The following is a 22719-nucleotide window of genomic DNA, read 5'->3' on the forward strand; positions in this document are numbered from 1 at the left end:
GTGAGTGATATGTAAAATAAGATTTCTTATTGTATATAAATCTAATTTATTAAGTCCAGTGGGGCAATCTCTCTCTCTCTCTCTCTCGGACTCTGCCTGCCTAATGTGTAAAAAGGGGACTGGCCCTGCTGATAATTAACATTCCACAATCCAAATCACTGACTCATTGGTGCAAATCCTGCAGCTTTCGGGAAGATCAGAAGAACCTAGCAGCAGCTTTGAACATATATGTACATATTAGTACAGTACAGGTCGAGTATATCCAAAATGCTTGGGACTAGGAGCATTTCAGATAAGGGATTTTGCTGGTATTTTAGAATACCATTTTGTGGGTGTGTGGGGAGGTGGGGTAGGTCCACCATCAACAAGGGGGAAGGTGGTGTTCCGGGGTTAAAGTGGGATGGAACTGGGAGGAACTACATTCTGGCAGTTCTGATTTGAGGCGGAGCCGGTTCAACCTTCATCCGCCCACCTTGACTACACACATCGCCACACATAGAAAGTACTCTACTCAGCTGCGACAAGTCAGCAGACAGCGAGTGTCACTAACACAGCAGCTCCAGCCTGTTCAGTGCTGGAGTTGCAGTTCCCCTGCTTGGCGGATGCGGCTGCTCCTTTGCATGCAATGTGCGAGTGACGTCAAATTGCAAGAAGCGCACACAGTGCTTGGGCGCCACCACAGATGGACTTGAATATACAATTCTGTGTGTGGGGACCATCCACTTTCCTCTCCAGCAGCTGAACAAAAGACTGCAGACTCTGGATGTCAAACAGTGAGGTATCTGTGCATCACATCCCCCCTCCATCCTTTGGGATGAGAGTAACAAGCCATGACTTACTAATGTAAGCGGAACTACTACTGTGAGCATATTGTGTAAGCTGCACTACTACTGTGTTATTATATCTATAATTTAGCTGGAAAGCACACAGAACATATAGCGCACTCAGAGATAACATGCAACCACATACAAATATTTCACAATAAAGTAAAAAACAGGATTCGCCCTTCTTTTTAATAGCTTGAATGTGTCAACTTGATATATTCCAACATCCAATAACGAATCTAAAAAACAAGTGTTTCTCTTGCCACACAAGATCTCACAACACAGGTGGGTTTGAGAGAAACACATAAATAGACAAATATAGTGTAGTAATTTTCAAACACCATTAATTCAGAATTCCAAATTTACACTTACAGACGTAAGTAAAATGACAGCATGTATAGAAACATCCAAATAAGCAAACTGCTCCCAGGTGATTAATTCTTCTTACTTCTTAACCGGTCTTTCAACACCAACCTAAGAGGACAAAACTTCTAATCCCTGGACACTGGCAGCACCCCAGTGAAGTCCGTGCAGATGACTGGAGGAAGGTATCACAGGCTGTTCTGTGGCTCTGGTGACATGAATCCCGGCAGTACGCAACAGGGAACAAATCTTTGTAGGAGGATGAAGCAGAGCCTCATGCATGGGACTGGGAGGAGATCGGCATTTCCCTCAGTGTCAGTCGCTGTCACACACACACACACTGCAGCTCAATGAAGTAGTGTTCTGTGTGTGGTGCTTTTCTGCAGTGTCAGGAACAAACAGGCTCATGTGCCTCTGCTTCATCCTCCTACAAAGACTTGTTCCCTGTTGCGTACTGCCGGGATTCATGTCACCAGAGCCACAGAACAGCCTGTGATACCTTCCTCCAGTCATCTGCACGGACTTCACCAAACACCTCCAGCCACTGAGAGAGACACCAAATTGGGGTGCTGCCAGGAACAAACAGGCTCATGTGCCTCTGCTTCATCCTCCTACAAAGACTTGTTCCCTGTTGTGTACTGCCGGGATTCATGTAACCAGAGCCACAGAACAGCCTGTGATACCTTCCTCCAGTCATCTGCACGGACTTCACCAAACACCTCCAGCCACTGAGAGAGACACCAAATTGGGGTGCTGCCAGGAACAAACAGGCTCATGTGCCTCTGTTTCATCGTCCTACAAAGACTTGTTCCCTGTTGCGTACTGCCAGGATTCATGTCACCAGAGCCACAGAACAGCCTGTGATACCTTCCTCCAGTCATCTGCACGGACTTCACCAAACACCTCCAGCCACTGAGAGAGACACCAAATTGGGGTGCTGCCAGGAACAAATAGGCTCATGTGCCTCTGCTTCATCCTCCTACAAAGACTTGTTCCCTGTTGTGTACTGCCAGGATTCATGTCACCAGAGCCACAGAACAGCCTGTGATACCTTCCTCCAGTCATCTGCACGGACTTCACCAAACACCTCCAGCCACTGAGAGAGACACCAAATTGGGGTGCTGCCAGGAACAAACAGGCTCATGTGCCTCTGCTTCATCCTCCCACAAAGACTTGTTCCCTGTTGCGTACTGCCGGGATTCATGTCACCAGAGCCACAGAACATCCTGTGATACCTTCCTCCAGTCATCTGCACGGACTTCACCAAACACCTCCAGCCGCTGAGAGAGACACCAAATTGGGGTGCTGCCAGGAACAAACAGGCTCATGAGCCTCTGCTTCATCCTCTTACAGAGACTTGTTCCCTGTTGTGTACTGCTGGGATTCATGTCACCAGAGCCACAGAACAGCCTGTGATACCTTCCTCCAGTCATCTGCACGGACTTCACCAAACACCTCCAGCCGCTGAGAGAGACACCAAATAGGGGTGATGCCAGGAACAAACAGGCTCATGTGCGTCTGCTTCATCCTCCTACAAAGACTTATTCCCTGTTGCGTACTGCCGGGATTCATGTCACCAGAGCCACAGAACAGCCTGTGATACCTTCCTCCAGTCATCTGCACGCACTTCACCAAACACCTCCAGCCGCTGAGAGAGACACCAAATTGGGGTGCTGCCAGTGTCCAGGGATTAGAAGTTTTGTCCTCTTAGATTGGTGTTGAAAGACCGGTTAAGAAGTAAGTAGAATTATTCACCTGGGAGCAGTTTGCTTATTTGGATGCTTCTGTACATGCTGTCATTTTACTTACGTCTGTAAGTGTAAATTTGGAATTCTGAATTAATGGCGTTTGAAAATTACTACACTATATTTGTCTATTTATGTGTTTCTCTCAAACCCACCTGTGTTGTGAGATCTTGTGTGGCAAGAGAAACACTTGTTTTTTAGATTCGTTATTGGATGTTGGAATATATCAAGTTGACACATTCAAGCTATTAAAAAGAAGGGCGAATCCTGTTTTTTACTTTATTGTGAAATATTTGTATATGGTTGCATGTTATCTCTGAGTGCGCTATATGTTCTGTGTGCTTCCAGCTAAATTTTAACCTATCCTTTGAGTGGTTGTGGATTGCCTCTCTAGCACATAGTCCAGCTGCACTTGGTGGTTTTATTGCGCACATCTTGAAAATTTTCTTTCTATTATTATATATATGTAAGCTGTTCTACTACCTTTACCTAGTGTTTAATGTGTCTGTGCGTACATGTGATAGGGAATCTAGATTGTAAGCTCCACTGGGGCAGGGACTGATGTGAATGGGCAAATATTTTCTGTAAAGTGCTGCGGAATATGTGTGTGCTATATAAATAACTGGTAATAATAATAACTGATAATAATAATAATGTAGCCATGCTCCTCTTTCCTTTGATGCAGCATGACATGCCAGGCATGCGACTATTTGCAGCCAGCGATCGCTCCATTTTTTCCTAAAGGAATTAGTGAATCGATCATTGGCTGTGAATAGTCACAGCCTGGCATGCCATGCAGCATGTAGTGATACAACGTGTAGCATTGCAGTAAGATGCACATGGCTACATCTGTATGTGTTTTATATGTAAATAGCATTACTACTGTGTGTGTTATATGTAAGTGTCATTACTACTGTGGGCATTATGTGTAAAAGCGGCACTGATATGGGCATTATGTGTATAAGCAGCACTACTGTGGGCATTATGTGTAAAAGCGGCACTTCTATTTTGGGCATTGTGTATAAGGGGCACTACTGTGTAGCGTAACACGGGAAGCATTACAATGTGATGTAATGACTTCAGGGCAGTATGTACAGTGTAATAAGAAGAAGATTGCGCTACTGTGTGGCATAATTAGAATTGGAAATACTATTGTGTGGCCACATCCCTTCCTTGTGAGAGATCACATTCCCTTTTTGTGTGGGCGCCAAACACCCTAACACCAGCAGTGATGTGGGAAATGAGTTCCACCACATCTCCAGGACCACTTTAAGCTCTGCCTGTACTATAAGCTCTGTTTTTAATCTTAAACTCTCTTGGCTAATGTCTGCTCACATTTTAGTACATAAGTAATAACCTTAACTTGGCCAACTCATCCTCGCCACTCAACTCAAAAAGGGGGCCATCTGGCAGATCTTTAGGGGACAACAATTCAGATGAGGGCCATCTGCCCACCCATCTCTTCAAGAACTTTTGGCAACCATATTCACAAACAAATGAGGAGATGCCCACCAGGACAGGTAGTGCCGCTGACCCCTAACATAGGGCCTAATTCAGACCTGATCGCAACAGCAAACTTTTTCTCTAATAATAATAATTTAATTTATATAGCGCTCTTTCCCCAATAGGACTCAGGGCGCTTAACAGATACATAGCATAATATAGTACAGAAAATAATGAAGTACATTTATATAAAATACAGAAGTATGGAGATACTAAAAGGGACATTATGGAAATGCTTGAGTAAACAGGAAAGTCTTGAGTTTGCTTTTGAAGGATTCTATAGTGGTGGCCTCTCGCACTGTGCGGGGAGTGAGTTCCATAGAGTCGGAGCCAAAACCATGTGCAGTGCAGATGGGGCAGATATAACGTGTGCTGAGAGAGTTAGATTTGGGTGGGGTGTGTTCAAACTGAAATCTAAATTGCAGTGTAACCATAAAGCAGCCAGTATTTACCCTGCACAGAAACAAAATAACCCACCCAAATCTAACACACTCTGCACATGTTATAACTGCCCCATCTGCAGTGCATATGGTTTTGCCCATTAGAGAAAGATTTTGCTTTTGCAATCAGGTCTGAATTAGGCCCATAAGCCTAATGGCGTGTACACATGGTGAGATTTTTTTTCTTACGATTTTGACTATATAGCCAAAATCGTAAGAAAAGTTAGTGCAGATAGCAAGGTGAAAGCCACCTTGCGATCCCGATTCAATGCCGATGTGCAGCCCCACGTGGTCGGCATTGCAAGAATAGATAGACTGTGCAGGCAAGTCAATTTTGACTATCTCTATAGAAGAGATAGTCAAAATTGACACTTAGCCAAAATCGCACACAGTATCGCAAGCACATACTGAGTGTGCTTACGATACTGCTTATGTGCCGACCTAGTCCCTGTCACATAGTGAGAATCATGTGTATGGGCCATAACTCTCACAGTGGCATGGATAGCACCTAAGGGCACCAAATTCTAAATGAAACTAAGACTTAATTTCAGCCAACAAAGGTTCTACTGAACCCACAGAAATCCCTAAACCCCTAAAATCTTACAGACTTAAGGCCCTCAACTAAAACAACAAACAAAGCCAACCCTGCCTCATTCAAATTACCACTGTCGTCCTCAAATAAATGCCAGTCTTGAATCCTAATGGATGGATGTCCAATCCTGTTGAAGATGTCAAGATGTTACTGCCCTGCTAACTACCACATTAACTCTCCTGACAAATAAATGGTATCATAACTGTCAGCCACTTGGCAAAATAACTGTATAATTATATAATTATAATTATATTTGGCAAGAAAATATGGCAAAAAGGCCACCTCCATGCCAAATCAACCAGCTCCTGTCTGATGGTAGAACATAGGTAAAGGGACATACAGGAAATAGTCACCTAACAGAAGCTACTGATTGACAAAGAACCTCCTGAAAAGACTCCCACTTCATACCCCTGTGACCAATCCACCTCACAAACCTCAACTCAGGGAGACTTTCAAAATCAAAAGATGTGGAGGACCACATTGCCCATTAAACATACAAGTGCCCTAGCACCTACACAAAACACAAATCCACATAAAACCCTGTAAAAAGAACAATTAAGAACATTAATCATGTGTAATGCAAGAAGAATACAGAAAAACAGGTCAAATGAAACTAGCACAGAGAAAACTAAATAAAAAAGTTAGGAGAAAATGGGCGTGTCCTTAGTGCACATGAGGCATAACACACAAACCTACCAGGAAGGCTTGAAGCCACGGTAAAGAAAAAAACCCCCACTGTGAAACAAGATTCCTCCAGACCCAACCAAAAGTGACGTGTGGATAGCCCTCAAGTTAGGACTCTAGAACCTGACCAAAATATAATGCATCTCTGATATACGTTAGATTTCCATCTACTAAGTGCACAACTATAAGAAATGGCCAACACACACTAGCCACATCAATGCAAAATGAGTGAGTCCCAAACCAGCTGGAGAAAGCCAGAGAGTCGAGATGCAGCCCTTCTACATCCTCCCAAACTGATTTATAATAACCGGTGACACATCAAGATGCTGTAACCAGGCACCAGGAATCTCTGGCTAGTATCCCTTTATAGGACAAGGCCAATAACACAAAACAGGTTTGCCCTGCTCCACTTGTCTACATGGTACTGCTGGATTTTTCAGGACACTGAAGACACTTTTCTTAATGTCCCTGTACAGTCTGGGAATCGCTTTCCTAGTGAAGTGGAATCTAGATGGGATTTGGTACCGGGGACACACTACCTCCATCAATTGTCTAAATCCTACTGCACCAATGGCAAATACCGGATGCACGTCTAACACCAACATAGCTGTCAAGGCCTTAGTTATCCGCTTTGCAAAAGGATGACTGCTCTCGTATTTCATCTTCATCGCAAAGGACTGTTGGACAGTCAATTGTTTAGTTGAAGTAGTACAAGTGGTCTTCCGACTTTCCTTCTGGGATGACGATCGACTCCCAGCAGCAACAACAGCATCGACTCCCAGCAGCAACAACAGCATCGACTCCCAGCAGCAGCAGCAGTATGCGTACCACTCAAGGATCCTTCGGAGGATTCCTGGTTAGTAGGGGACCCATCAGTCATGCCAGCGACATGGCCTGCAGGACTACTGATGTTCCTGACTGAGGAGTGAATTCACGCTGAGTGAGTTGGTGGTGTGGCTTGCAGGAACTTGGGTACAAGAGGAAGAAGGGATTTAGGTGTCAGTGGACTGCTTACACTCTTACCCAAAGTTTCTGAACTTGACAATGACTTCTGATTAATGCGCTGCAGGTGACGTATAAGGGAAGATGTTCCAAGGTGGTTAACGTCTTTACCCCTACTTATTACGGATTGACAAAGGCAACACACAGCTTGACACCTGTTGTCCGGATTTGTGGGGAAATAATTCCACTTTGAACAGATGGCTTTTTTGGTATTTTGCCCAGGCATGACAATGGGCTTATTCATCCCATGGACAACAAGTGTCTTCCCCGGTGCCTGATTTAAACAAACCACATCACCATCAGAATTCTCCTCGTCAACTTCCATCTCAGCGCCAGCAACACCTCATCCTGGTGTACGTCTACAGTGATATCTTCAATTTGAATAGCAGAAACTGGACTGTGGGTGCTCCTTCCAGCACTTGCAGAAGGTGTGCATATGGTGGAAGGAGCCACATCTTCCCATCCAGTGTTGGGAAGGTTAGGCATCGCAACTGCCGACACACTTGGTATCACAAATACCCAAGGAGACTCCATCTTAGAACACACAGTTCTTTGCTGTGCTTTTGCCAGCTTAACTCTTAGAATTTTTCTAGCAGGAGGATGAGGGCTTCCATCGTCATGTGAAGATGAACCACTAGTCATGAACATAGGCCAGGGCCTTACCTGTTCCTTGCCACTCTGTGTCATAATTGGCATATTGGCAAGTTTACGTTTCTCCTCATACCATTTAAAAAAACATTTTTTGGGGTCTTTTTACTGAACTTTGACTTTTTGGATTTTACAGGCACTCTACTATGACATTGGGCATTGGACTTGACAAACGACCTTGATGGCATTTCATCATCTATGTCATGACTAGTGGCAGCAGCTTCAGCACTGGGAGAAAATGGTTCTTGATATTTCCCTATTTTATCCTCCAAATTTTTATACTCCATTATTTTTCTGGAGTAATATAACAATATGCGGCACAGGAGAGCATACCCCTACACTACACAGGGAAAACCTGGTAAAAATTATTTGGATTAAATATTGATAACCCCTTTATTTGGAGTAAATAATATACAGCACAGGGCAGTATCACTGGACTTATACGGCAGCATCACTGGACTTATACGGCAGCAGCACTGGACTTATGGCAGCACAGGACACCATCTCTGGACTGATGCAGCACAACACAGCACCACTGCACTGGACTTATACAGCAGCACTGGTCTTATGGCAGGCAGCACAGGACACACCACTGTGACTGGACTAATGCAGCATAAGACACCACCACTGGACTAATGCAGCACAAGACAGCACTAGAATGACACATAAGAGCAGTTTGCCACACCACTTTCCCGCACAGACACACTGAGGAGAGAAACGTGTCTTCTCGCTACACTCTCCAGGACTGGAGTGAAAATGGTGGCAACACTCGGCAGCGGGATGATGATGATGATTTGCAAGTCTGGCGGGAAATCCCGAGCTGGGCTCGGATCCAGGCTCGAGACATGAAGTTCGGGGGGTTCGGTTCTCCGAGAACCGAACCCGCTCATCTCTACTAAATATAGTATTAATGGCACTATACTGGAAACTACTGAGGAGGAAAGGATCTAGGAGTCGCTATTTCAAGTGACTTAAAGACAGGTGAGCAATGTAACAAAGCAATGAGGAAAGTTAGTCAGATGCTTGACTGCATTGGGAGAGGTATCAGCAGCAGATATAAAAAAAGTAATAATGCCACTGTATAGGTCATTGGTACGGCCTCATCTAGAATACTGTGTTAAATTCTGGAGGCCATATCTTCAAAACTATATTAATACATTAGAGACTGTACAAATAAGGACAACTAAAAAGGTGCATGGCCTACATTACAAAACATACCCAGAAAGACTAACAAATATCTAGGTACAGTTTGGAGCAGAGAAGGGAAAAGGGGGACATGATAGAAACTTTCAAATATATCAAGGGTTTAAAAAAATAGTCCAGGAGGGAAACGGTCTTCAAATGAAGAAAAGCAGTAGGACATGTACTGAGATTGGAGGGAGGTAGGTTCAAGGAAAATTTGAGGAAAAATTACTTCACAGAAATGGTAGTGGATAAGTGGAATAGCCTCCCATCAGAGGTGGTAGAGGCTAAGACAGTAGAGCAAATTTAAACATGCATGGGATAGACATAAGGATATCCTTACAAAGAAATAAGGATCAAATAAGGTTTGAGATAAAAAATATGGTAAAGGGGCAGGCTGGATGGGCCAAGTGGTTCTTATCTGTCGTCAAATTCTAGGTTTCTATGATTTATATTGTATTTGATATTTACGTGTGCAGGTTCCAGATGATAGATAGACAGTCAAATAAATCGGCATGCATTAGGTCGACAGATGAAAGCTCAAAAAGTCCAAAGTGTCAATGGTTGACAAGTTGCTTGCTGCACTCGCCCCTCCCCGCCGGGATCCCGGCGTTGGTATGCTGACCGCCGGTCAGGAGACCATCGGTCAGCCATACCACACCCGTGCGGAGCACAGCAAGGAATCGAGCGAAGTGTGCCCACAAGAGTACAAAATGTCACTAATTTGTATTAGATATGGTTAAACATGCAAAATGACACCAAAAAAACAATTTGACACCCTCGACCTTTGGTACCTGTCGACCACAGGGTGTTGACCTATTCATTGTCGATGTTATAATCCACACACAATTGTGCTGTTTGTCTTTAGTTACAGTACATGTTTATGAACCACCAACCCTTATTGGTTGTTAAAATTTGCCATGTCTCTATTAAACCCACTTGCAGCAGCAAGCCCTTCCTATTAAGCCAAGCAAAACATCACCGCCTTTACAATTCCCTGCAGTGAGTAACATTATTGGGCTGATTCTGAGTTGGGAGCAATGTAAAAAAAAAACAAGTAATTTTGTATATGGCACAAACCATGCTGCAATGTAAGGGGTACAAATATTTTTTCTATTGCATGCAGGGTAAATACTGGCTGCCTTTGCATGTTGCCCACAAATCCTGACCAGCTGTATTTTTATTGAGTTTCTAGATCTCTCTGCACATTTTAAATTTGCCCCACCTACAGTGCAACACACTTTTACCCGGATACATATGATATCCCGGCAAGCGGGATGTCGGCTGTCACTATATCGACAGTGGCATGCCATCCAAATTTATGCAGGGTCAACCTTTTGCTTGTGTGGTACAGGAGCAAAAGGTTGACCCTGCATATATTTGGATATATGCTTAGTGCACATGCAATTAATGGATAACGATTTCACCAATAAATTCACAGACACAGATTTTTCTGTGGTTCACGACTAATATAGCCATTTATTTATTTTTATATATATTATATATTTCTTCAATTCACGTTTTGATTCTGTCCGTGGGTCTATATTAAAAATCTTCTATTAAAAGTTAAGTTTTAATTTATACACCACTGCATTACTGTCTATACAAAATTGTACATATATGATAAAAAAAATCTTTCCGAGACTGAGTGCTCCCAACAAAGGTCATTTCTCTTTTCTCTTTAACCCTATAGCAAACTTTACAAGTTTAATAATGTCTTGAAAGTTTTCTTTTAAGATACTATCATGAACCATTCATTCAAAAATATATTTTCTGATGCTATTTTTAATTATGAAAAAGGAAAACGAATATATAATTTGTTAAATAATATCAAGAAAGGAGATGAATGCATTTTAATGGAATGGTTTATGTCCTTTTTTTTATTATTTGTATTTTGTGTGGTACTATTTTACAACAATAGAAAAGTTTGTTTGATCTGTACATTAAGAGAAGGTTTGGGTATGGGCGCCCGGTGCTTAGGATCCCACTGGTCACCATACCGATCCCGTGGATTAGAATGCCCGGGAGGGGCGGGGGAGCACAGCGAAGCCCCTTGCAGGTTCGGTGGCGCTCGCCACAGGTTCTGTTCCCACCTTATGGGTGTCGTGGACACCCACGAGTAGGTATAATCCCTGTTAGTCGTTATGCCGACTATTGGGATGTTGAGGTGATGGGATGTAGGCGTTGGTACTGTGACCGGCGGTCAGGATATAACTACATCTGGTGGGTGGACATAACTACATCAATGATAATACTAGGCTGATTTCTGTGCAGCTAAGGTATTGTATGAAGAATAGGCAATGGGAAGGTCAAGGTTCAGTGAAGGAGAGGATGTGCTTAAACTTTGCAAAAACATCTGCAAATATTATTTCACCCATCTTAAGTCTTTATTCTGATTAATGAGAACCACAGATAATGAGACAATAGGCCAGTGACGTGCGGTGGGGTGAGGCAGAGCCTTTCCTGTTGTACTTACATATGTGCCAGAGTTTTGACTGTATAAAGTATATGAAAAATACAAAGAATATGTTAGAAATATCTTGATTGCATTATTCTAATGATTTTTATAGCCAAATCTCTGGAGTAAAAAGTCTGACAGGTGAGGCAGTGCCTCACCTGCCAATCTTTTACGCACATCTCTGATCAAAACTCAGCAAATTTCCAGGAGTTTATACCTCTGCACCTGTGTATAATGCCCACATGCACCATTTGGCTCATATATTGCATGTAAATCTGCTTCTGGTGCTAGACAGTGCCTCCTGAGCCATTTAGCTCACCGAACATCCCTGCAATAGGCACACAGGTTATTGCTGCTGTTGAGGGAGAGACTGCAGCAGTGGGGTCTAGATGTGCGTTTTCTACAGCTGTTAATACAGGATAATTCTCCTTCAGTATGATTGAGATATTTAGGAAGTCTAACAGAGTTCAAAGGACTTCTACAAGAACCCTCCAGTCTCGGCATTCAGCAGGATGCAGGCTTTTGCAGTGGGGATGTACTGTATAGGAGGAATCTACTCCTGTTTCAATTTCCATTCAAACCATTATATCTAAGAATGATTAGGAGTCAAGGAATGTGCTGGAGGTTTGCTTATCAGGGGAGAGAGACATTTCTGTGCTTTTAGGTCTTTGAATAAATGTGAAGCAATAGCAGGATCTTTCTATCAGCAGCAAGAGGGATCTGTTCTCCAGGACCAAACAAGAAGTCAATTGCAGCCTCTGGGTCACCAGCATGGAATGATGGTGAAGAAGATACTTTTGTCTGTGAGACTGGAGGACTGCATTGGTTACATACCAGGAGTTTTACAGTCTCAATTCCTCTATGTATATGCCAGTAGCTAGGAGTCCATTGAGAAGTCTGGCACCAGAGTAGGGGCTTTGTATGCACCACTGGGAAGTGGAGTAATACATGGTATGTTAATCTTCCATCTACAGCTTTTAGATCATTTCATCTTACATACTGTATGTAACATGGTATGGGGCTAGTGAGGACAAAAGCAATTCTGTTGGTCTGGCTTGTTGCTTAGATCTGCTAGATAAATACGAAGGCCTGTTTTTTTTGTAGGCTTTTCCATTTAGTAATAGGGCTATTTTGAGTTTGATCGGCCAAAAGATAATGGAGACAGCCTTTCTGTTGAAGATTTAGTGGTTCCACCCTTGTTCGCACTATGTAATGCATCGGTGGTCCTGTCCCAGTTTGATCTGAATCTTTGTTTACAATGAATACTGTTGTTATCTTGATATCTTCAGTGTTTTTCAGATGGGTGTGGTAGGATTCATATCACCCAGTCAAGCTCAGAGGGAAACGCATCAGGTGATAGAATACTCTAAAGGATACTGGCTTGAGTTGGGTGGATAAAGTAAAACATGATTCCTATTGGAATATGTATCCTAGATGAGAGAGCGTAGACTTTATACAGTGATATGGATATCTACCAATCTTCCCTATGTGGGTACTGCATATGTATGCTCATTTTATAGAAAGCGAGGTTAGTGCCAGATTTAAAGTAGTATTCTATTCAAAATGTTTTATAAGAAACCTCAAGGCAATTGGATGGATATTTTACCCACTGCTGAATTTTCATACAACTCTGAACACAGTTCAGTTTCCCAAAGTCCTTTCTTTGTTAACTATGGTTTCCACCCAACATTTATTCCAAAGCTTCCACCTCAGTTCCAACTGTAATTGACAGAATCACTATTTTACAGGAAACTCAATAGAGGCTAATTCACATTTTGAGAGAAGCTCAAGAACATGAAAAACAAGCTGCAGACAGGGGTAGTGGCCTAGCCAAGGATGAGAGAGGAAGTGCCTATGCTGAGCTCCTGCACCAGTATCCCTAAAACTGCACTTATACTCTTCCCATTTCTAATACAGTTGTGCCATCCACCCTTGCTGCCCTTGACGACCCCTGCCGACCGCGGTGGTTAGTGTCTTGGAGCCAGGAGATGAGGCATCTTGTCTCTGCGGTTTGTGGCCTACCTGCTGCGGGGAGCCGAGACCTAGAGTCTGGACCAGCCCTGGGAATCCGAGTTCCGTGTCCGCGAACCGTGATCGCAGAAGTCTGGACCTGCTTACCTCTCTGCAACCCCAGCTGCATTCTGGCTCCACTGCACTGGTGATCTTTCTTCCCCGACTGACAGGTGCTCTGGTGCCCAGGAGTGAGGAGGCCTAGAGACGCCAGAGGTATCTGGTGTCTGAGCTGCAGCGGCAGCCATCTTACCTGCAGAGAGACTCCCTCATTTTCTTTAGTCTGTAGGAAACTATATATACTGAGACACACGTTTACCCACTGCCTTGCTGTCTATTTAGGCACCACTACACTATATTATACTATATTTTATATGTTAAGTGTCTTATATTGCTTCACACCGCACCATATGGGTGTTTTTCCCTGACGCACCCTGAATAACACTGGCTTCGCTTCTCCACCTCTGAAACCTGTTCAGTGTGGGTCGTTACACCTCTCATACTCCTGGCTGAAGTGCTCATACCATACAAAGGCAGCATAACCTGCAGGACCTAAGCTCTCTGCTCATCGACGTACCTTTTTAACTCTGTGTGTCTACTAATCTCTTGTGTTCTCCATTCACATATTGTTCCTGGACATGGTCCCTCCAGTGACTTATCATGTGGAGTTACGCGAGTCAGGGCCCCAACTTGGGAAAGTTACAGTTAGAGAATACTACTTTGTACCTTTCCCTTGCTATGTGATCTTATGTACAACTGTCCGTTACCAGGCTGCAAACTGATGCCTACCTATGTTTCATTAACCATTAGTTCCTGGCTTGCAATGCCTAGTCTGCCTACAGCTATATGACGCCATTCTGAGTTATCTCCCTCCCACCTGTGAGACCTCCATTGCCTATAGTTACCTGTCACAGAATCACACGGACTTTTACTTTTGGTCCTGTTATTTGTTACTCACTGCTCCATTCCTCAGATGCTCATCATGCCTTCTAAACATTATAAACTGTTGGCTCTTGCACTCCCTATTAAATTTGTTTCTCACCTCACATCTGAACCAGTGCCTCATGGGAAGACAGTGGCTGCATCTGCCTCCCCAACTATTCCCCCACTACATTCTGGGCCTGGTCTAGAACCTTCTACTGATGTTCCCACTACAGTCCGTACTCTTCATCAAATGCTTCAAGCTCTTTGGACCGATCTCTCCTATGACCTGCAGTCCTCAATTACAAAACTCACTAGCGAAGTGATGAATATTGGAAATCGCACCAATAACTTGGAGGATAAGGTTGAGAAGCTAGTTGCGCCTCACAATGACCTTCTCACCTCCCATAATTCGGTCCTGGCGGAGCTTTCGGATGTTAAGGACAAGCTGGCTGATCTGGAGGATAGGTCCTGAAGGAACAATATCAAGATAAGAGGTGTTCCAGAAACATTACCGACTTCCGTCCTTCAGGGGACTTTGCTCTGAACCTTTTCAAAAAGATGCTCCCATTGGCATATGATCAGGACTTATTGATTGATGGTATTCATCATCTCCCTAAGCCTCGCTTGCTGCCAGCAGTACCCCCAGGATACTCTTCTGCGCCTCTTATTTCTTTCATATCAAGGAGGTCATCCTCAAGGCTGCCCACTTGGCAGACGATACAGACATCCTAGACAACCTACAACTTTTCCTAGATTTGTCGATCCATGCTATAAACAAACGGACATCCTTTCAGCCCATTATGAAAGCCCTACAAGACAGAGATATCAAATACTGATAGGGATTTCCGGTCAAGTTTCTATTAAGGAAAGATGAATCCACTTCTGTTATCTCATCCGTGGATGCTGGTGTCAAACTTCTCTCGGAATGGAATACTCCCATTTCAATATCTTCATCTTCCCTCAGCCCTCCTCTACAAGCGGCCAGGTCCAAGGTGGGATGATGGAACTTTGTCTTTATTACTGCTATACTTACTGGACACTTGCTGGTTGAGATGGAGTTGCCTCTGATTGAGTCCTAAACATTTATTCAGTTTACTGACTCTGCCTGCCAGGAAATGGACTCCTCACCGAGATGCAGCTCACTTTTGGAATTCCGCTTCAGGGCTTCACACCTGGGGTCTGGGTTCTGTCCTCTTGACTGCAAGTATACTGAAACACAGTTTTCTGTATGTGATATGTTACATTTAACATTTTTTGGTATGTGTGATTCATTTGATATTCATATTGATATATTCTATATTTTTGTATACCTTATTTCAATTAAGTCTCATAGGTGGGGTGGGCATTGGCCTACCCTCACAAGTTAACTATGCTGTCATATTTGTTCCTTATGACAACTACTTGGTCCCGATTTACTGAGACTTTTGGGTTTTTCCATTTTTCCCTATGTTTTTTCTTCTCTTTTCTACCATGTTTTTATTTTCTTCTTTTCCCCTTCCAGGTTTTTATGACTGGTATTCCAGAGGCATCCCTATATCTTCATTTCCCCAAACTGTCTAATGGTTGAGGTCCCTTCCCTTAATGTCAAAGGGCTTAACTCCCCACATAAATGGAGGCTAGCACTTGATTCCTTTCACCAATATAAAGACAATATCATTGCCATTCAAGAGACATTTTTTTTGTTCCCTAGTCCCCACTGACTTTAAGGATCATAGATACCCTACATGTTATACTGTGAATGGCCCCACTAAACGCAATGGCATTGCTATTTTATTCAATAACAATACCCCCTTCACCCTGCATGAACAATACAAGGATATAAATGGCCACTACTTAATCCTCATAGGTACTGGGCTGAACACTCTGGTTACCACAGTCTCCCTATATACTCCTAATGCTTGTTAAATCCCTTTTCTTTGGAATACTCTTGAAGAAATCCATAAGGTCAGACAAGGGGCTCTCATGGTGATGGGTGACTTTAACCTAGTCCTTGACCCCAAACTTGATAGATCCTCTACTCATAACCCCCAATTATCCCCTAGAGATATAGGTCCCTTCCTTGCTTTCAGGAAACTACTTTCAGAGTTCGACTTGTATGATGCCTGACACATATCCCTACCCGCAGAGACAGACTAAACCTTTTTTCTGCTGTCCATAACAGTTATTCTAGAATAGACCTTGTCCTACTAGATAAGAGGGTTCTTCAATGCACCCAATGGATCAAAAATCTTCCCATCACATGGTCCAACCATGCCCCTGTCTTATGAACATGGGATACGGGCCATCATTTCCCTTCTGCTCACCCCTGGCACCTCCCTGATTACCAATTAACTGATCCTGAGACTCACAAAGCCATATCTGACTCTTTTGCTTTATATATGCACACTAATTCTCCAGACAATACTTAAATTTTTACTTATTGGTGCGCTTTGAAAGCTGTACTTCATGGTACTTCTATTCCGAAGGGCGCACAACAGAAAGCCTGCTCGAAAAAATCACAAGCCGATTTAGAGCAGACCCTTCAGGCCTTGGAGTCTCAGAATCAGGTCTATCCTACTAAAGCTCTAAGTAAGCAACTCCAAGAAGTGAGAAATAGGCTCCAAAAACTTTTTTCTTGCTCACCTTCGTTTTATATTTTACACCGCCGGGAATAAAACTTTTCTATTACTGGCTCGAAAGCTTTGTGGTCGACAGGCCCATAACTGTATTAAATTTCTCATTGTCCCAACGAGAAAACAGTGTCTCAATCCCTTAGACCTTGCTAACTTGTTTTCAGAGGTCTATGCTAAACTATATAATCTATGCGATGATCCCTCTGTCTCCAAACCCTCTGAAGCATCCATTTCCTCATTTTTGTAGACTCTACCTCTCCCTTCCTTAGATAGATAGATAGATAGATATTGTTCTTGTCATTGTTAAAAGGAAACAATGAAATTAAGATCTGGGACATTCACATAACCATTACAAATCACCGGTCAAATTAAGATGAACAATAATAGATTGAAAGAAACTGTACTTAAAATGAGATGTTCTCATTCTAATACACCTGAAGCATCTACTGGAAGGGAGAAGATGCAATGGTTAGGATGATAACAATATTGTACAATGCTTTTTCCTTTGCAGAGGCAGTTATTAACATAGATATCGTCAATTGACAGAAGCTCACAGCCCACGATACTCATAGCTGTATGTACAACACTCTCCAGTATCTTCCGCTCACCCTTGGTGCTGTTATCATACCACACTATTATACTGTACGTCAACACACTTTCAATTACACAGCAATAAAACCTAACTAAATTTACCCTGGATAGGTTTGCAGTGTGCAATTTTATAAGGAAGAATAGGCGCTGCTGGTCTTTCTTTGCAATACATGCAATATTAGTAGCCCACAACAAATCATCTGAAATAACAGTGCCCAAGAGTTTTAAAATCTCTAACTTGCTCAACCGTTAAAGGAATCCGCTCAGATCTCCCCTGGCATCTGAAATCCATAATTATCTTTTTTTTTTTTTTTTATTCAAAACCAAGCCATTGCTGTTGCCCCACTTGACGAAGGCCTCAACCTCATCACAGTAACCCCTCTCGTCACTGTCCGAGATGAGCCCCACAACAGTGGTGTCATCAGCGAACTTGATGATAGAATTTGTATTACCCTGGGGAATGCAATCATGGGTAAACAAAGAAAATAAAAGGGGACTTAAAACACACCCCAGAAGGGTACTCATACTGATTGATTAGAGGATATTAAATTACCCATTTTCACTTGTTGGGGCTTATTAATTAAAAAGTCTAAAATCCAATTACATAACATCACAGACAATCCCAAACTTCTCAGTTTGGATATCAGAGTTACTGGCAGGATGGTAATAAAAGCTGAGCTAAAATCAACAAAGAGCACTCCAACATAGGTATTTGGCCCTTCTAAATGACTGAGGGATGAGTGAATCACAGATAACAAAGCATCCTCCGTTGACCTGTTTTGCTTGTAGGCAAATTGATGGTTGTCAAACCCAACAGGCAAAATACTTTTTATGTGAACCAATACAATTCTCCCAAAGCACTTCATTATGAGGGAAGGCAGAGAAGCCTGGTGTCCTTGAATGCCCCTTGGACACTGGAGGAGATACAGCTTGTAATTGATCAACTGCCAAGGGGGAAAGGCCCCTGGCCCTGATGGCTTCACCAACTCTTTCTGCTCTGCATTCTGTGGGACCCTTTCTCCTCTTCTTTTACAACTTTACACTAATGCCACCAACACTGGGTCCTTCCCGGCTGTAATGGTGAAAGCTCAAATTGCGACTATCCCAAAACTTGGTAAGGACCCCTTTGCATACCAGAATTACCATCCAATAGCCCTCTTGAACACCGACTTAAAAATGTATGCTAAATTATTTGCCAACCGGTTAAACCCTTTATTCCATCAATTGATCCATCCAGACCAGGTGGGATTCATTCTGGGTCACCAGGCTCCTGATAACACCCGTAGAGTATTAGATCTAGTTAAATGGACTTCACATGCTAATTATCAACTCCTCTTGCTCTCTCTCGATGCCAAAAAGGTGTTTGACCGCCTTTACTGGGGATATATGCACCAGGTATTGTCCAAGTTTGGACTTTGGGGGGATATTTTATTCTCCATACTATCCCTTTATAAAGACCCATCTGCTAGAATTTTTAGTAATGGTTTCCTATCATCGCCTTTTCAAATCTCTAACGGCACCAGGCAGGGGTGCCCACTCATATTTACATTAGCCATTGAGCCTCTTGCCCACACAATCTGCCTAGTCCCTGATTTCCCGGGCCTTTCAGTTTGCAATACCTCCCATAAATTTTGTCTTTATGCTGATGACATTTTATTATTTGTAACCAGCCCAGAGACCTCTTCGCTCACCTTACATTCCATTCTGGAAATTTATGGTGCTGCCTCATATTCTAAATTAAACGCCACTAAATCTGATGCCCTTCATATCAATATCCCTAACTCCACTTTGAAATTCTTCAAGTCCCGCTTCCCATTTATTTGGACGGGTTGGCTTTATTGTATCTGGATATTTCTATTCCTTCCCATATAAAGAATGTGCATACCATTAACTACTGTATGCTCCCTTGCTGACTCAGTTGACATCTATAATTTCATCATGAATGTTTCACGAGATCTCTTGGCTGGGCCACATAGCGGCATTTAAATGATGATGTTACCAAAATGTATATATCTATTTCAGGCTATCCTGTATTATAGTCCTTGTTAGCTACTGACCCTGATGAGATGATTGATGTTATCTTATGTGTGTAAACATAAACTTCCTAGGTTTGTGTATTCCTCTATGACTTATTCGAAGTCTAAAGGAGGTCTCAACCTTTCTGATTTAGCCAAATACCACAAAGCAGCTATAATTTCTTAGTTGTGTGACCTATTCCTCCCCCCGAATTCCAAACCTTGGGTAGATTTGGAACCGAGTCTTTTACACGAGTTCCCCCTTCCTGATTTATTGTGGCTACCTCTTCAACTCCATCCTCACTCCCCATTATCCCCTTCTTCATTTCTTGATACCCTGAAAATATTGGATCTCAGACACTCAACCAATTTTGATATTACTCTCCCTACTAGGAATATTTCTTTGCGAGCATTAGACATAGTACTACCTCATCTATGTATTTCATATTGGAGATGCTTAGGTATTGAATCCCTTGCCGATTGTTTTTTCCCCGACTTCTATCTTGCCTTTAGTGGATTTAAATACTAAATTTACCTTAGATCACTCAGCATGGTTCCATTATTTCCAACTTAAACATTGGGTGGACAAAATGACCATTAACTCAAAAGTTTTCCAACCCCCCCAAATAATTTTTTTTAAAATAGATTGACTAACTCCTCCTCATGCGGTGCTATTTCTTATTGGTATAGCTGACTTTTACCTCTGGATTTGACAACTATAACTTCTTAACTCAAGTGGGAGACTGACCGTCACCGTACATTTACACTAAAACAGTGGGAAACTATCCACCTCTCTTCCTTCTCACTATCCAAATGCACTAATCATGCAGAAATGCATACTAAGCTAATAAATAGATTATATTTTACCCCCTTTAAGCTACACAAGATATGACCCACTATTTCCAAAAATGTGTCACTCTGATGGCACTATTTTCCATGTTTATTGGGATTGTCCGGCTCTACGTCCCTTCTGGAATAATGTATTTGAGCTCATTCGGGAAGTTGTAGTACAGGTTGAGTATCCCTTATCCAAAATGCTTGGGACCAGAGGTATTTTGGATATCGGATTATTCCGTATTTTGGAATAATTGCATACCATAATGAGATATCATGGCGATGGGACCTAAATCTAAGCACAGAATGCATTTATGTTTCATATACACCTTAAACACACAGCCTGAAGGTAATTTTAGTCAATATTTTAATAACTTTGTGTATTAAACAAATGTGTCTACATTCACACAGTTCATTTATGTTTCATATACACCTTATACACACAGCCTAAAGGTCATTTAATACAATATTTTTAATAACTTTGTGCATTAAACAAAGTTTGTGTACATTGAGCCATCGGAAAACAAAGGTTTCACTATCTCACTCTCACTCAAAAAATTCCGTATTTCGGAATATTTGGATATGGGATACTCAACCTGTACTTACTTTAACTCAGGATCCCTCTTTTACATTGCTACCCTGATTCTGTCCCTAAACCCTTCTGCTATGTTCTGGGTCTCCTTTTAATATCCGGGTTGAGCCACCATTGCTCAACACTGAAAATCTCCTCACTCACCCCCCCCTTTGAAAAAGTAATTTCCAAAATGAATAAAAAAATATTTCCAATTTCACTTTGAAACGGGGACAAGAGAGGCCACGTATTCCTCTGCTCCCTCTTTGCCTATCATGAAGTGGCTTCCATGGCACTTATACATCACAGATGGTAAGGGTACTCCTCCCATTCCTCCCACCTCCTTTTGGATTGAATTAAACCCCGGTTGGGGGTGACATTTGACCTGTGTGAAACACTCATTGCATTTGTTTGATGTTCTTGGATGACCTGTCCCCACTTCTCTGTATATTTTTTTTCTTATTACCCCATTCCTTTTCTGTATCCTTGTTTAATCTGAATATTCTTAATAAAGATTTCATGTTTGAAAAAAAAGAAGATGCTGCAGACAGACACTGTAATGCTGTACAAACCTTAAACAACCAAAATCTTCTCTAACAGTGGATAAAAAATGTATTGGACCATTTAAGATTCTATCACAAATTAATCAAGTTGCAGCCTTTATGAAAATTCATCGGTATTAAATGTCTTTCCTAAATCTTATTCAGGATAACCCTTTTCCTTGTCGAATATTACACCATTTGACCTCTGATTGTCCTAGACTGCACATCTTTATATTCCTCACTGTCATGTGTATGTCTGCCTCTCATCTCTGTCCTCCCTGTGCAACATCATAACCTCTCTCTCTCTCTCTCTCTCTCTCTCTCTCTCTCTCATCTGTCCCTGTCCTCCGAGCTCTCCCATTTTTCATCTCTTTTCCACATCCTCCTGAATCTTCCATCTCTGTCTGTTATTAGTAAGTCTGAGATTGGGTTTTTGTTATGGTGCCATACAACAATCACTGGTTTTTACATTTTTACAGACTAATAATGAGGCTGATCACATTGTACCAAGTGAGCATCCTGTAAATAAAAACAACCCCAAAATGATAATTTGACCAGCTTCCTCCCATATTACAGAAATATAGATATGCAGCATTTATATTAATCAGGGACTTGCTAGTGAATGGCCGTGCTTTGCTTGTGACGTGTCTGCTTTTTCTCAGCACTCTGCTTCTTCTGAATACAAGTGATCCTTTAACAGTTTGTTTTGACATTGGAGACCTTTTACTGCTTCCTAACATAGGTGGGCTTCCCACCCACTTGCAGTCCTGCAATTACTGCTTTCTGCATATGACTACTACCCCATGGAACCTCTGGATAATACTGTACAGCGGCATACATTTGCCACTGAAAAGATACTCCAGGCCATTTCTGACATCCTCCATGCTATCATTTTATGTCAGATGATTGTTGACAATTGGTAGAAGGCGTGAGATGTCTGCTCTTCTGCACATGTCACAGACAGATATATGTATGTATAGATGTGTCTTCACGTACTGTAGCTCAAGTCAGGGGAACTATGCCCTCTTGGGGAGCCAGGTTTTAGGTGTCTCAGCTACGCCAAGTGTCTTTCTTACTCTATATGTGCATCTTATTTACATGAATAAAACTGGGAGTGACAAAACTTATTTGCTAGGTTGCACTAATCAATTTGATGTGCAGGATTTATATATCTGTATA

The 22719-nt window shown here is 42.3% G+C and overlaps 1 protein-coding gene across 2 annotated transcripts in view; it reads left to right on the forward strand.

The window, feature by feature from the left end:
* OCA2 (OCA2 melanosomal transmembrane protein) overlaps positions 1-22719 on the forward strand; it is a 414138-nt gene that overhangs the window by 286719 nt on the left and 104700 nt on the right. The gene's annotated exons all lie outside the window — the stretch shown is intronic.

This window comes from Pseudophryne corroboree, chromosome 2 (genome assembly GCF_028390025.1).
Source record: "Pseudophryne corroboree isolate aPseCor3 chromosome 2, aPseCor3.hap2, whole genome shotgun sequence".
Classification (NCBI taxonomy): domain Eukaryota; kingdom Metazoa; phylum Chordata; class Amphibia; order Anura; family Myobatrachidae; genus Pseudophryne; species Pseudophryne corroboree.